The following is a 15,086-nucleotide window of genomic DNA, read 5'->3' as shown; positions in this document are numbered from 1 at the left end:
GTAAGGCTGTCCTGGCTATATTGCATTATGTTATCAGTAAAAGTCATATACAATCAATGACAATGAATACATGTGTATGAACAACATAAGTTAAAGGAACACTCATGTACTACCTACGTCATCATAAATAGCCCATACAGCATGTTTTTTTTCACGTTGAGAACTGACTTGTTTTGTAATCTACGCGTCACCAGGCGTTTTTCTTGTCCTTTTACCACGACAGCGCGCGACTACTACCCCCCCGTCGGTAGTTCCGCCAGCAACGACTACTACACCCCCCCCCCCGTCGGACCTTCTCGACCGGTCCGGGAAATATTGTCTGACATGAAACCGGTCCGTGAGGTAAGAAAGGTCGGGGACCACTGGGCTGATCCACAACGTGTGTTTACACACCTCCTGGATCCTGATTGGTCGCTGCTGCAGCCGCAAGGCACTGATTGGATGCTCACAGATCGTAATACAGCGCAGATGAACATGATTCAGACTACGGCGTTTATATGTTCAACAATAGGAAACGTAGTCTTAGCTGTTTTAAAATTACACCAAGTTTATTTCGGATTATTCCAAAGGAAGAATACAAGGCGCAGGGAACTTTGAGGTGCGTAAACGCTATTTATAGGTGCGTAAACGCTATTTCCAAAATTATAGAGGTGCGTAAACGGCGTTTACGTGCGTTTACCCTCCACTACAGCCCTGGTTATATTATATAGTTTATCACTATATAATCATTTTTACTTGTATGGTGACTAACCATTTAACTTCATGCCCCCTCAACGGTAAAACATATTAATTAATTAATGAATTTAGTATTTAGTAATAGAACATAACAAATAAAAAAGGACAACTAGATGTGTTAATGATTGTCTTGAACATCAACCCCGAGAACAAACCTTCTGATTCGTTGGCTGATTTTAGTCACTAAAGATGGTTGAGATAAAGTTATGTAATGGGAAAATGATATGTGACCCTTTTAAATGCTTCATTCGTATAACCAGTTTATTAGTTGCAAGTGCTTAGGTCACAAAGGCCCTGACATAAGAACTGATGTCTCCCACTTGGATTAGATGTTTCCAGCGTCATAGCTGTAGAGATTGAACAAAGTGTTTGTTATGTCTATGACCACCTTTGTTTTAGCATGTTGGGAGAGCAAGGATACGGTCAAAGAGCTGACGTGTCTTACATGGATAAGATGTTCCCAGTATCCTGACTGTAGATACTCAACAAGATGGTTAACGGTTTCTGTTGACGCCACCGATATCTAAGTTTAGGTATAAGAACTGCCTCGATGTGTTGGGAGGAAAAAAGGAGGTTCTTGACAGTCTACTGACCACGTAGCTGTTGTGACCCTTTTTCCCTTGCAAGGAAATAAACGGAGAAAAGACATACTTGACTCAGAGCCTTTGATTCTTACTTAACGATTGTCTGTGCAAAATCTTCCACCACAATTTGGTGTCAGAAGTGGGATCGTTTGAAGCTCCGTCGGGACTCCGAGGACGTCCGGGAAGTGGCCACTTCAGGATCCACCAAACGTGATTCTGCCCTATACCTCATCACACTCAGAGAGAGGGGACCGGCGACCAAAAGAGACCTGATTGGCTTCAACACGATCCGATGAGGAAGATTTTCACACGAATCGGGTAAGAAGTTGATATTCTGATTTTCAAACGGGGCTTTCTGAATTATAACGGGTGGTAACAGATTACAAAGAAGGGTATTTAGTACTTTGGGATTTTAAAAAAAATGATTTTTTCTCTCTTCTTAGAAAATCCAAATTTCGGTTATTTGATTGGGCTTCTAATGATGATAACTTGTCTTTTTATCCGGTTATTTGGAAAATGTGTATAAAATTATAAGAGTAATTGTACAGTATTTCCGGTTCATCAGCATCCAACTTTTTACTGAGGAAGACAGGGAGCAATGTGCGCATTTACGATTGTATTCAGACTAACTATCTGAAAATCGCATAATTGTGACCCTTGACCAAAAGGGGGAAGACAGGGAGCAATTTGCGTATTACGATTGTATTCAGACTAACACTCTGAAAACGCATAATTGTGACCCTTGACCAAAGAGGAAGACAGGGGCAATTGACAATTGTGACCCTTGACCGAAGGGGAAGACAGGAGGGATTTTGAGAGTTCACTGAAATCGCAAAATCTCAGCCCTTGACCTAACAGGAAGACAGGAACAATATCGGGGTTTTCGGACAGAAGTCTGAAAACAGATATTTGCGCCCTTGACCTATATTTATTAACCAATAGTTCTGGTTGGGTTTTAACTCGTATTTTTCCTACGTAAAAGAAAATCAAGACTTATAGTGACGACTATATTTTAAGTAATAAAAAGTATACTTCACCACGCCTGAAAGATGGGTGGTGTACACGGTAAAGGTAAAAAGGAAATGGGTTCTCCGGAGGGACCCATTGTGGATCTGATGAGAAGGAAATATGGAGATCAATCTCTAGAGTTTTTGCCCGAGTGGTCAAAAGATTTTGGGTTCCCTGCAAATGGTTCTTTCAGTAGAATAAAACTGAACATGTTACGAACAGGCTTAGAGGGAAAAGAGAAGGGTATAAAATCTCAGAGGGTGATAAAAGGCAAAGACTTGGAGAACATTGAGAAACAAAGTAAATGGTTAAAATGGTGGGAGGATGAATGTGAATGTAGAGAAAGGAAACAAATGGCTAAAGAATTGACATGCGCAAAAACCACATTGGTTGAAAAAACAGATCCAAATGTTATTGAACAAAATGACCGATGTGCTTCTTCTCCCTTGTATCCGAGTCTCACAGGGGCTGGCGGCCCTCTCCTCAACACATGCCCACCACCGTACCCTGCTTCATCTGCGAACCAGCAACCTCCGTCTGCAGGAGCACATATCAAAGTTCACTACACCCGGCAGAGGGAGGAAAAGGAAGCGGCAGTGAAAGCAGCACAGGAACGACTCCTCGGCGAAGAGGAGGAAAAGAGACAGGCTGCTCTCCCCACTCGCTCTCCAGGAGCAACCGGAGGGGACACTTCTGCCATCAACAAACTGATTGCAGAGCAACCATCTACATCAGATGTTTTTTCCCCCTCCTTCGACCCAGAGGGAGTTCCCCCGGATGCAAAATCTGTGCTCCAAACCCCAATGATTCAAGTACCAGGACACTCAGGTCCCATACTTGTTTTCCGGCCTTGGACTGATACGGACATTAGAGCTGCAATGGCTCATCTCCCGCCGATACAGCACTCGGGAAGACTGTTTGCTGAAGCATTCATGGACTTCTGTAAGCAATTCCTGCCCAACTTTGCTGAAATTCGACGTGTTCTAATGAGTCACGTGGGTCCGACTCACTACCAGAAGCTCAACCAGCTGGTTGCAGGAGACACCAGTGCGGCCGACGTTGAATGGAGTTCAAATCAAAATAAGCCGTACAGAGACGCACTCACGGCTTTGAACGACGGCATAAAGACTTTGTTCCCTGACAAAGTGGATATGACTCCCATCAACAATACCAAGCAGGCAGCGGGTGAGTCCGTCCATGATTACTACCAAAGACTTCTCACAGTGTTTAATCTTAACAGTGGCATTCCACAACCCGCCGTGTTAGGAGACGCTCTGGGGACGTGGGAATCACACCTGAAGAATGCTTTCATGAATGGACTATTGCCCGACATAAAAATGAATGTGCAGCGCTCTGTTGCTGGAATGGAAGACTCGCGACTCGCGGATGTAAAGAAACATGCTGCGCATGCGCAATCCATGGACATAGAGAGAACTGACCACGAGGGGAAAAGGCGCTCACGTCAGATTGAACTCGCCCAACTGACTATGCTCCAAGCTGTCACTCAACTTGCCAGAAACGACCGCCCACGGGATCCCCACCAACGGGGCGGATTCAGGGGGCGTGGTCGGGACATGACGAGGGGACGCTCCTCCTGGAACCAGGAGGGATCACAGCTGTCTCCACCCAATGACTATGATACGTGTTTCCGCTGTGGCGAACAGGGACATTGGCACAGAGAATGTCCACAAAATGCACCTCGTAGAGGATGGGGGCGTGGACTGGCCAGACGAGGAAGGGGTGGCAACGCACATTCCGATTGACGTGAGGCGGAGGGGGAGGAGGCTGCATGTGAGGGGGAGACGGCAACCACGCTGAGGCCTCACATGATAAGGGAAGTAAAACACACACACACCGCAGCCTGCAATGAAGAAACGCTTTCTGCACTAACTCCCTGCACGCACACTCACACACACACACCAGAGCAACAACAAGCTCTCGTGGACATCACAGAGCAATTGAGAACACAACAAAAGCTTTCACTTAAACACACATACGCAAAGTTTTCAGGAAAATCATTTGAAAATATGCCCACCACTATGGTGCAAATTCAAGGGAAACTTTTATCGTTTTTGGTTGATTCGGGGGCTACACATTCTGTAATACAACAAAAGTATTTTCCAGGTCAGAAACTTAGTGGAAAACAGGTTTTCTCACAAGGAGCTTCAGGGATGACTATTGTAGAGAGATTTACGGCACCTATGACCAGTACACACACTGACTCAACTGACCCTGAACCAGACATCACAGTAAAACATTCCTTTTTGCTGTCCTCTTGCTGTCCCATTAATCTAATGGGCAGAGACCTCATGTGTTCCTTCGGCATTAGCCTCATCTCCACTCCTACAGGGTTGCAAGTGGTGAGATGCAGAGCCATTGACCAGATGGCAAAGACAGTTATGAGTGATCCAATGTTTGTGTACCAGTGGTGGCTTCCAATTGACTCACAATCAGAACTGTCCCACCTGGCAGCATCACGCGTCCAGCCTGAGGCAGAGTGCATGGATGCTTCATATCTCCACTGCACAGCTCATGTGTCACATGGGCCAGATAAGCAATATGATGCATTATTTCTACAGGATCTGAATGATCAAATTGCATGTATGACATTGTTTTGGTCCACACTTAAATGTGCTGTGTCCGTTTCTCTCACCCCCTCTCAGCAGCACCTCTTTGATGTGGACTCTTCTTTCCCACACATCTCCTTGTCTAAAGCAGCAACAGACCAATGGAGAGATTTGGGACCTTTTGTCGCAGCGTGCGAGGCATTGACAGATTGGGAGGCTACACCAGATCCACTTGTGATGCGCTCTCCGTCGACAGGCTTCTTTAAACAGCCATTCGCATTTTGCACACCTGCTCTCAGATCTGTTTATGTCATGGATGAAAATAACATATTTTCTGACACACACACTGATACATTTTTGACTAATGTCTCCTCTATTTCTCCTGCCCTCAGTTCTGTCCCAGACACCTTGTGGGCAGCGCATAAATATGACGTGGGACTCATCAAAAAATGTCAACCTGTGGTCATCACTCCTCGATCAAACTTCCGTCCCCACAAACATCAATACCCACTGCGCCAAGAGGCCATTGACGGTATAACACCGGTGTTCAACTCCCTCTTAAAGGCCGGAGTCATTGTTCCATGTCCTGACTCGCCGGTAAGAACACCTATTTTTCCAGTTAAAAAGATCAGAGATGCAGGCAAACCAACTGAGTGGCGCTTCGTGCAGGACCTAAAAGCCGTTAATGCAGCCGTCCACGCACGAGCCCCAAATGTTCCCAACCCTTACACCATTATGGCACAGGTTCCACCTGATGCTCGATGGTTTTCCGTGGTTGACCTCTCAAATGCTTTTTTCAGTGTCCCTGTGGACATTGACAGTCAGTTTTGGTTTGCGTTTAATTTCAATGGCAAGCCTTACACTTTCACACGCTTGTGTCAGGGCTACACAGAATCACCTACGATCTACAACGAGGCACTCAGGGAAAGTTTGGAGAGCCTCACTTTGTCTCCAGGAACAGCTCTTTTGCAGTATGTTGATGACTGTTTAATTGCAGCTCCAACACAAAAGCAGTGTGAACAGGACACACTCAAATTGCTTCAACACTTAGCAGCGGAAGGACACAAGGCCAGCCTATCCAAACTACAGTTTGTTTCACAGAACGTTCATTTCCTAGGCCATAACATTTCCGGTGAAGGGAAGACACTATCACCAAAACGCATCGCCTCAATTGTAACACTTCCAAAACCACAAACCAAGAAACAGATGATGTCATTTTTGGGAATGTGTTCCTACTGTAGGTCATTTATTCCAAATTACTCCCAACTCGAGCAACCTCTGTCCTCATTGATACATGGGAAAAATCTCAGCGCGCATGATAAAATTCAGTGGCTCCCTGCAGCCTCTCAAGCTTTCACGGACATGAAATGCGCGTTACAAGTTCTTCCGACTTTGGGTCTTCCTGATCCTCACAAACCGTTCACACAAACCGTTGACGAACGTTCTGGATGTATGACATCAGTGCTCCTACAATCCCATGGCGATAAACTACGACCGGTAGCTTATTTCTCCGCAAAACTCGATCCCGTAGCAGCAGGCTTACCACAGTGCCTTCGAGCTGTGGCAGCTGCTGAAAAGGCTCTTACAGCCTCTCGTGACATTGTAGGCTATGCTACGCTAACATTATTGGTTCCACATTCGGTTTCATTGATTCTTCTCGAACAGAAGTCGTCTCATTTATCTGCAGCGCGTTACCTTCGATATCACACATGTCTCCTAGACATGCCGAATGTTACAGTAAAACGCTGCAATGTCCTCAATCCTGCATCTCTTCTCCCCACTCCGGAGGATGGAGAGGAGCATAATTGTTTGGCTGAGCTGGAAGCTCAGTGCACACCTCGACCAGACCTCGCAGATACACCTCTGCTCAACAGTGACATGGTAATGTATGTTGACGGATCTGCTACACGGGATCCCCTGACTGGTTCTAATCTTGTGGGTTTCTCTGTTGTTTCAGACTCAGCTGTTCTGTGTTCCGGCCCTCTTCCATGTCACCTCTCAGCCCAAGCAGCAGAATTAATCGCGCTGACAGAAGCTTGTAAACTAGCTAAGGATAAAACGACAACCATTCACACTGATTCCAGATACGCTTTTGGCGTGGTTCATGATTTCGGCGCGCTGTGGAGACACAGAAATTTTCTCAAATCGGATGGCAAACCAGTGTTACACCACACTCTGATAGCAGAACTATTGGATGCCATTTTGTTGCCCACAGCTATTGCCGTTTGTAAATGTGCAGCGCACACATCCGGCACAGGCGACATCGCAAAGGGGAATGAGCGAGCAGACTTAGCTGCAAAAGCGGCTGCTAGACGTCCTCTTCCCAAACCATCACGCCCAGTTCCTGCCATGTGTTCTCTTCCCTCCTCTCTTGCAGCCGTGCAGTCCCTCTCTACTTCAGATGAGAGACGTTTTTGGTCCTCCTCAGGCTCCAAATTCATAGACGGCATCTGGTATGGTCCGAATGGTAATCCATGCTTACCTAAACATTTCTTCCCTCACTATGCGAAATTGACTCATGGGTTAGACCATGTGTCAAAAGGGGGAATGTTAAGTATCATTGATGCAACATGGTTCACAAAAGGTTTTGCAGCTTACGCACAAAGGTTCTGCCAAGCATGCATAACATGTGCAACTCACAATGTAGGTCGTTCAGTACAGGTGTCACATCATGCAGCACATCCACCGCCTGCAAGACCATTTGAACATGTAATGATGGATTTTGTGGAACTCTCCCCATCGGAAGGTAAGAAACACTGTCTTGTAATGGTAGACATGTGGTCCAAATGGGTTGAGGTGTTTCCCTCCAGTAAGCAGACAGCCTCCACAGTGGCTAAAGCCTTGATTTCAGAGATCATTCCCCGCTGGGGAATCCCAAGCAAAATTTCTAGCGACAATGGTTCACATTTTGTCAACCAAGCGATCACAGAATTAAGTGCATACCTGGGTATTGACTTAAAAACACACTGCGCATACCACCCATCTAGTGGGGGAGCGGTAGAGAGAGAAAATGGAACATTGAAAACAAAACTGGCCAAATGTTGCACAGACACAGGCCTACCGTGGACAAAAGCACTGCCCTTGGTTCTGATGTACATGCGGATGAGGAAACGAACACGCAGCAACCTAAGCCCATTTGAAATCCTTTTCGCAGTTCCTCCCCATATAGGTGTGGAAGCTCCAGGAACACCACTCCCTTCCACCACAATGTGCGAGAATGACATGTTAACCTATTGCATTCGACTGTCTTCCACTTTGTCTGATGTAAGAAAACAGGTTGTAGCTGCACTTCCAAGAGAAGCAACGGGTCCACTACACCGACTGCAACCAGGTGACTTCGTGGTGGTGAAGGACTTCAGGAGGAAAAGTTGGAAAGCTAAACGGTGGCAGGGTCCATTCCAGATTCTCCTGGTCACCCAAACAGCGGTCAAAGTAGCTGAAAGAGCAACTTGGGTCCACGCATCCCATTGCAAGAAGGTTCCAGATCCAGTACCAGCACTGGGCTCAGGCGACCCTACCTCCACAAAAAGTGTCAATCAACCGACACCACCGATCCAGTGACCACGGACGGGCAGTTGACCGACAGACACACAGTGCATTGTGATCTGTGTTGACTGTCTACAACGCGGATGCCTCACAAGAAAGAGGGTTGGCAGACTCCACATCCCAACGTGTACCTGCGGACCAACACAAGAAGAAGAACACGGCCAGGACCCCTCCACATAGACACAGTAGTCTGTTACGACCTAATATGTCTTTGTGAACATCTAAATATTAGTGTGTCTTTGTTTAGAACCAAATGTTAGTGTGTCTGTGTGTACATCTAAATATTAATATGTCTTTGTGTACATCTAAATATTAGTGTGTGTCTTTGTGTACATCTAAATGTTAGTGTGTGTCATTGTTTAGAACCAAATAATAGTGTGTCTGTGTGTACATGTAATTGTTAGTGTGTGTCTTTGTGTACATCTAAATATTAGTGTGTGTCTTTGTTTAGAACCAAATGATAGTGTGTCTGTGTCTATATCTAATTGTTATTGTGTCTTTGTGTACATCTAAATATTAGTGTGTGTCATTGTTTAGAACCAAATAATAGTGTGTCTGTGTGTGTCTAAATTTGCCAGCGTGTCTAAATGTTAGTGTGTCTCTGAGTACATCTGTGTGTGTGTGTGGGTGTGTGTGTGTGTCATGAGTAGATCTTGATTTGCTCCTGAGGGGTTGACGCGGCGTCCTTAAGGCGTCCTGATGGAATCCTGATGGCGTCCCGATGACGTCCTGATGGCGTCCTGTTGGTCTGCAGACAAGGAGAAGAGACGTGAGGAGGATCATCAGGATGTGTCTGTGTGTACATCTAATTGTTAGTGTGTCTGTGTGTACATTTAATTGTTAGTGTGTCCGTGTGTACATCTAATTGTTAGTCTGTCTGTGTGTACATCTAATTGTTATTGTGTCTTTGTGTACATCTAAATATTAGTGTGTGTCTTTGTTTAGAACCAAATGTTAGTGTGTCTGTATGTACATCTAAATATGAATGTGTCTTTGTGTACATTTAAATGTTAATGTGTGTCTTTGTTTAGAACCAATTGTTAGTGTGTCTGTGTGTACATCTAAATATGAATGTGTCTTTGTGTTCATTTAAATGTTAATGTGTGTCTTTGTTTAGAACCAAATGTTAGTGTGTCTGTGTGTACATCTAATTGTTAGTGTGTTTGTGTGTGGATCTAATTGTTAGTGTGTCTGTGTGTACATCTAATTGTTATTGTGTCTTTGCGTACATCTAAATGTTAGTGTGTCTGTGTGTACATCTAAATATTAATATGTCTTTGTGTACATCTAAATATTAGTGTGTGTCTTTGTTTAGAACCAAATGTTAACGTGTCTCTGAGTACATCTGTGTGTGTGTGTGTGTGTGTGTGTGTCATGAGTAGATCTTGATTTGCTCCTGAGGGGTTGACGCGGCGTCCTTAAGGCGTCCTGATGGAATCCTGATGGCGTCCCGATGACGTCCTGATGGCGTCCTGTTGGTCTGCAGACAAGGAGAAGAGACGTGAGGAGGATCATCAGGATGTGTCTGTGTGTACATCTAATTGTTAGTGTGTCCGTGTGTACATCTAATTGTTAGTGTGTCTGTGTGTAGATCTAATTGTTATTGTGTCTTTGTGTACATCTAAATATTAGTGTGTGTCTTTGTTTAGAACCAAACGTTAGTGTGTCTGTGTGTACATCTAATTGTTAGTGTGTCTGTGTGTGGATCCAATTGTTAGTGTGTCTGTGTGTACATCTAATTGTTAGTGTGTCTGTGTGTACATCTAAATATTAATATGTCTTTGTGTACATCTAAATATTAGTGTGTGTCTTTGTTTAGAACCAAATGATAGTGTGTCTGTGTACATCTAATTGTTAGTGTGTCTGTGTGTACATCTAAATATTAATGTGTCTTTGTGTACATCTAAATGTTAGTGAGTGTCTTTGTTTAGAACCAAATGTTAGTGGGTCTGTGTGTACATCTGTGTGTGTGTGTGTGTGTGTGTGTGGGTGTGTGTGTGTGTGACATGAGTAGATCTGGATTTGCTCCTGAGGGGTTGACGCGACGTCCTGATGGCGTCCCGATGACGTGGCGTCCTGATGGCGTCCTGATGACGTCCTGTTGGTCTGCAGACAAGAAGAGACGTGAGGAGGATCATCAGGATGTGTCTGTGTACATCTAATTGTTAGTGTGTCTGTGTGTACATCTAATTGTTAGTGTGTCTGTGTGTACATCTAAGTGTTAGTGTGTCTGTGTGTACATCTAAATATTAATGTGTCTTTGTGTACATCTAACTGTTAGTGTGTGTCTTTGTTTAGAACCAAATGTTAGTGGGTCTGTGAGTACATCTGTGTGTGTGTGTGTGTGTGTGTCATGAGTAGATCTGGATTTGCTGCTGAGGGGTTGACGCGGCGTCCTGATGGCGTCCCGATGACGTCCCGATGACGTGGTGTCCTGATGGCGTCCCGATGACGTGGCGTCCTGATGGCGTCCTGTTGGTCTGCAGACAAGGAGAAGAGACGTGAGGAGGATCATCAGGATGTGTCTGTGTGTACATCTAATTGTTAGTGGGTCTGTGTGTACATCTAATTGTTAGTGTGTCTTTGTGTACATCTAAATGTTAGTGTGTGTCTTTGTTTAGAACCAAATGCTAGTGGGTCTGTGTGTACATCTGTGTGTGTGTGTGTGTGTGTGTGTCATGAGTAGATCTGGATTTCCTCCTGAGGGGTTGACGCGGCGTCCTGATGGCGTCCCGATGACGTGGTGTCCTGATGGCGTCCCGATGACGTGGCGTCCTGATAGCGCCCTGTTGGTCTGCAGACAAGGAGAAGAGACGTGAGGAGGATCATCAGGATGTGTCTGTGTGTACATCTAATTGTTAGTGTGTCTGTGTACATCTAATTGTTAGTGTGTCTGTGTGTACATCTAATTGTTAGTGTGTCTGTGTGTACATCTAAATATTAATGTGTCTTTGTGTACATCCAACTGTTAGTGTGTGTCTTTGTTTAGAACCAAATGTTAGTGGGTCTGTGAGTACATCTGTGTGTGTGTGTGGGTGTGTGTCATGAGTAGATCTGGATTTGCTCCTGAGGGGCTGACGCGGCGTCCTGAAGGCGTCCCGATGACGTGGCGTCCTGTTGGTCTGCAGACAAGGAGAAGAGACGTGAGGAGGGTCACCAGGATGTGTCTGTGTGTACATCTAATTGTTAGTGGGTCTGTGTGTAGATCTAATTGTTAGTGTGTCTGTGTGTAGATCTAATTGTTAGTGTGTCTGTGTGTACATCTAAATATTAATGTGTCTTTGTGTACATCTAAATGTTAGTGTGTGTCTTTGTTTAGAACCAAATGTTAGTGTGTCTGTGTGTACATCTAATTGTTAGTGTGTCTGTGTGTGGAATTAATTGTTAGTGTGTCTGTGTGTACATTTAATTGTTATTGTCTTTGTGTACATCTAAATATTAGTGTGTGTCTTTGTTTAGAACCAAATGTTAGTGTGTCTGTGTGTACATCTAATTGTTAGTGTGTCTGTGTGTACATCTAAATATTAATGTGTCTTTGTGTACATCTAAATGTTAGTGTGTGTCTTTGTGTACATCTAAATATTAGTGTGTGTCATTGTTTAGAACCAAATGATAGTGTGTCTGTGTGTAGATCTCATTGTTAGTGTGTCTGTGTGTACATCTAAATGTTAGTGTGTGTCTTTGTGTACATCTAAATATTAGTGTGTGTCATTGTTTAGAACCAAATGATAGTGTGTCTGTGTGTAGATCTCATTGTTAGTGTGTCTGTGTGTACATCTAATTGTTATTGTGTCTTTGTGTACATCTAAATGTTAGTGTGTGTCTTTGTTTAGAACCAAATGATAGTGTGTCTGTGTGTACATCTAATTGTTAGTGTGTCTGTGTGTACATCTAAATATTAATGTGTCTTTGTGTACATCTAAATGTTAGTGTGTGTCATTGTTTAGAACCAAATGTTAGTGTGTCTGTGTGTACATCTGTGTGTGTGTGTGTGTATGTGTGTCATGCGTAGATCTGGATTTGCTCCTGAGGGGTTGACGTGACGTCCTGATGGCGTCCCGTTGACGTGACGTCCTGATGGCGTCCCGTTGACGTGGCGTCCTGATGGCGCCCTGATGGCGTCCCGTTGACGTGGCGTCCTGATGGCGTCCCGTTGGTCTACAGACAAGGAGAAGAGACGTGAGGAGGATCATCAGGATGTGAGACAAGATTCATAGATCCAATTATTTTAATTTGATGCACATTTTAATTATTTCATGTTTGTATGGATGTGTAAATCTACATTATATATTTGTGGTTGTTAAACTGTATTTCTGTATTTGCTTTTTATGTTTAGCTAGTCTCTGTGCATACCAATATGTTAGTGCGTCTCTGTGTAAGTACTTTTTACATTACATTACATTTCATTTAGCTGACGCTTTTATCCAAAGCGACTTACAATAAGTGCATTCAACCATAGGGTACAAACTCAGAAGGGCAATTTCCTCAAATAACTTTTATATGTTAGTGCGTCTCTGTGTAAGTACTTTTATATGTTAATGCGTCTCTGTGTACATCTACATGACAACAGCAGGAATCAGAGGTTTATCTCAAGGTATTAGCTCTAAATCACAGCCTTCCCCACCCGATAGACCAATACATCATTCACAGCAGTAAGGCTGCAGTCTGTCTGGATTCCTCACTTACCTTGAGCTCTGTTAAGTGCAGCAGAACGCGTCTTCGTTCCCTCTACAGACTCCTGAGGCATTACATGGTTGCGTTCTGCAAGTGTAGGTCCGGAAAACTTCAGTGTGTAGATGCGAGGTTTGAAACTGACTGACTGGATGTGCAACAGACTGTGTTCTTATGCTGTGGTGAACGGAGCATAGAACATAGAACATGGAACATGGAACATGGAGAAATGTTCCATCATGATGTAACGTCTCTATGGTTACAGTGAAGGTATCTACAACATGCAAATGAGCCTTTAGAGTAAATGTGTGTGTGTGGACGGTGTATTTGCATTGATGGAGCTCATCCACTTGACATGGTGCATAAAACACTTTGCTCTACTTGTTTTTTTCAATGACCCCATCTTGATCTTGAAAGCAAACACTTTAAGAATAAATAAAGAACGATTTTTGTCCATTGTTTCATCAAGTCGGAAATTTGTAAACTGTTGAATCCGGATTTTTAAACATCCCTTTCGAGCCCTCTTGTCTCCAGTCGTCATGCTAAGCTAACCAGCGGCTGGCTTTAACTTCACGTTGAGCGTGCAGACATGAGAGTAGGGATGAGTATCGTTTGGGTTTTTCCGATACCGATCCTAAACAGCCTGAACCCAAACACAACTGAAGAAAAGTTTTTTTTCACTTCAAACTATGCACAATATATGAACTTTTGAAAGTTTACAGTGTGATTACAGTGTTTCCCCTCTGTAACAGCGGAAGTGTAGTTAATTGGAATTTGGGGAATATTAATCATTTAATCTGAGATTCATGTTCATTGTGCAGAACTAAAGACATTTATTAAAAAGCATTTACGTTAGATTGACGCTCCTTGTTTGTCTCAAAGTATTGACGTGCAACACAGAAGAGCTGCATGAGGCACGAGAGCACATCGCTTTTCTATTGTGTAGAGAAATAAATACGAACAGAAGGTAGATGGCTAGCTAGCTGCTGTAGCTACACAAGCGGTGAGCCATCGTTAGCTGCTGCGAGGACAGAGTTATCAGGCTGTTTCATTAGGGTGACCAAACGTCCTCTTTTCCCCGGACATGTCCTCTTTTTGAGACCTAACAAAAACGTCCGGGATTTTGCTTCGTCGTATATTTGTGTTTTTCTGGGTCTTTCACAAACTAGTTATTACGCCCATACAAGTGTTGTAAATGGTGTCTCACTTACGTTCCACCTTCTTGCGCGAGCTCTGACTGTAGAGAGAACAGTCATTGGTCGACCGATCTCAATGTTGCCAGATACACGATAATTATCCTCCAAATACGACCATTTTGAGCCTTTGGTACGATACTTCACCATTTCCAATCTGGCAACACTGAGCACTTTGCCGCCTCCACTAGCTGCGTTGTTTACAGCACGTGACATCTGCAGACATGCCGAAACTAAAGGTAAGTTTACGGACGAACTAACAGAAAATACCATGTTTTCGCCTCGGCCGTGATGCTTCGGAAGCTTTTCTTATTTTAATATGTGGCTATATAAAGCATTTACTATTTATTATTTGTTTGTTATCATTATGGCTTCAATATATGGACAAGACACATTAAAGAAGCGCTGGACTAAATCCCACAAAAAAGATTTGTTTTACATTTGCACTTTTCAGTTTTGTTAAAGTTCAATAAATAGATGTTCATATAGTCATTTGTGTCATTTTTGTCATTTCATTTCAGCAATATGGCACCGGTGCTCGGTACATAATCCTACATGAGAGTGGTCAAATCAACTATTGCTAAGTAAAGGTTTGGAATAGCTCAAATTCAACGAACAATATCTATTTAACTCTCATTCATTACCAAAACAGCTGGGCGTGGTGAAGTCTTTGGCCCTGCGTTTATTGGAGGCTGTTTAAGCCCTAGATGAGAAAAGTGCGCCTTCTGCTGGAGCACAATTGTTTCTTCATTCATCAAAATTTTAGAATAACTATTACTCGC

General features: G+C 43.8%; 3 long non-coding RNA genes across 3 annotated transcripts; 2 read left to right on the top strand and 1 right to left on the bottom strand.

The window, feature by feature from the left end:
- Window positions 1-947: 947 nt before the first annotated feature.
- On the top strand, window positions 948-8,063 carry LOC144409485 (uncharacterized). The gene is made up of 2 exons (XR_013467945.1): window positions 948-1,637; window positions 2,785-8,063. It is a non-coding gene; the product is annotated as an uncharacterized LOC144409485 (long non-coding RNA).
- Window positions 8,064-10,825: 2,762 nt separating this feature from the next.
- LOC144409484 (uncharacterized) lies at window positions 10,826-13,565 on the top strand. Its single transcript, XR_013467944.1, has 2 exons — window positions 10,826-11,255; window positions 11,493-13,565. It is a non-coding gene; the product is annotated as an uncharacterized LOC144409484 (long non-coding RNA).
- Window positions 11,564-14,717, bottom strand: LOC144409483 (uncharacterized). Its single transcript, XR_013467943.1, has 2 exons — window positions 13,127-14,717; window positions 11,564-12,598 (listed from the first exon to the last, which is right to left on the bottom strand). It is a non-coding gene; the product is annotated as an uncharacterized LOC144409483 (long non-coding RNA).
- Window positions 14,718-15,086: the final 369 nt, after the last annotated feature.

This window comes from Gasterosteus aculeatus, chromosome 6 (genome assembly GCF_964276395.1).
Source record: "Gasterosteus aculeatus chromosome 6, fGasAcu3.hap1.1, whole genome shotgun sequence".
Taxonomy (NCBI): Eukaryota; Metazoa; Chordata; class Actinopteri; order Perciformes; family Gasterosteidae; genus Gasterosteus; species Gasterosteus aculeatus.
Note: the sequence above shows the minus strand (reverse complement) of the source record. Positions and strands in the feature narration are given on the sequence as shown.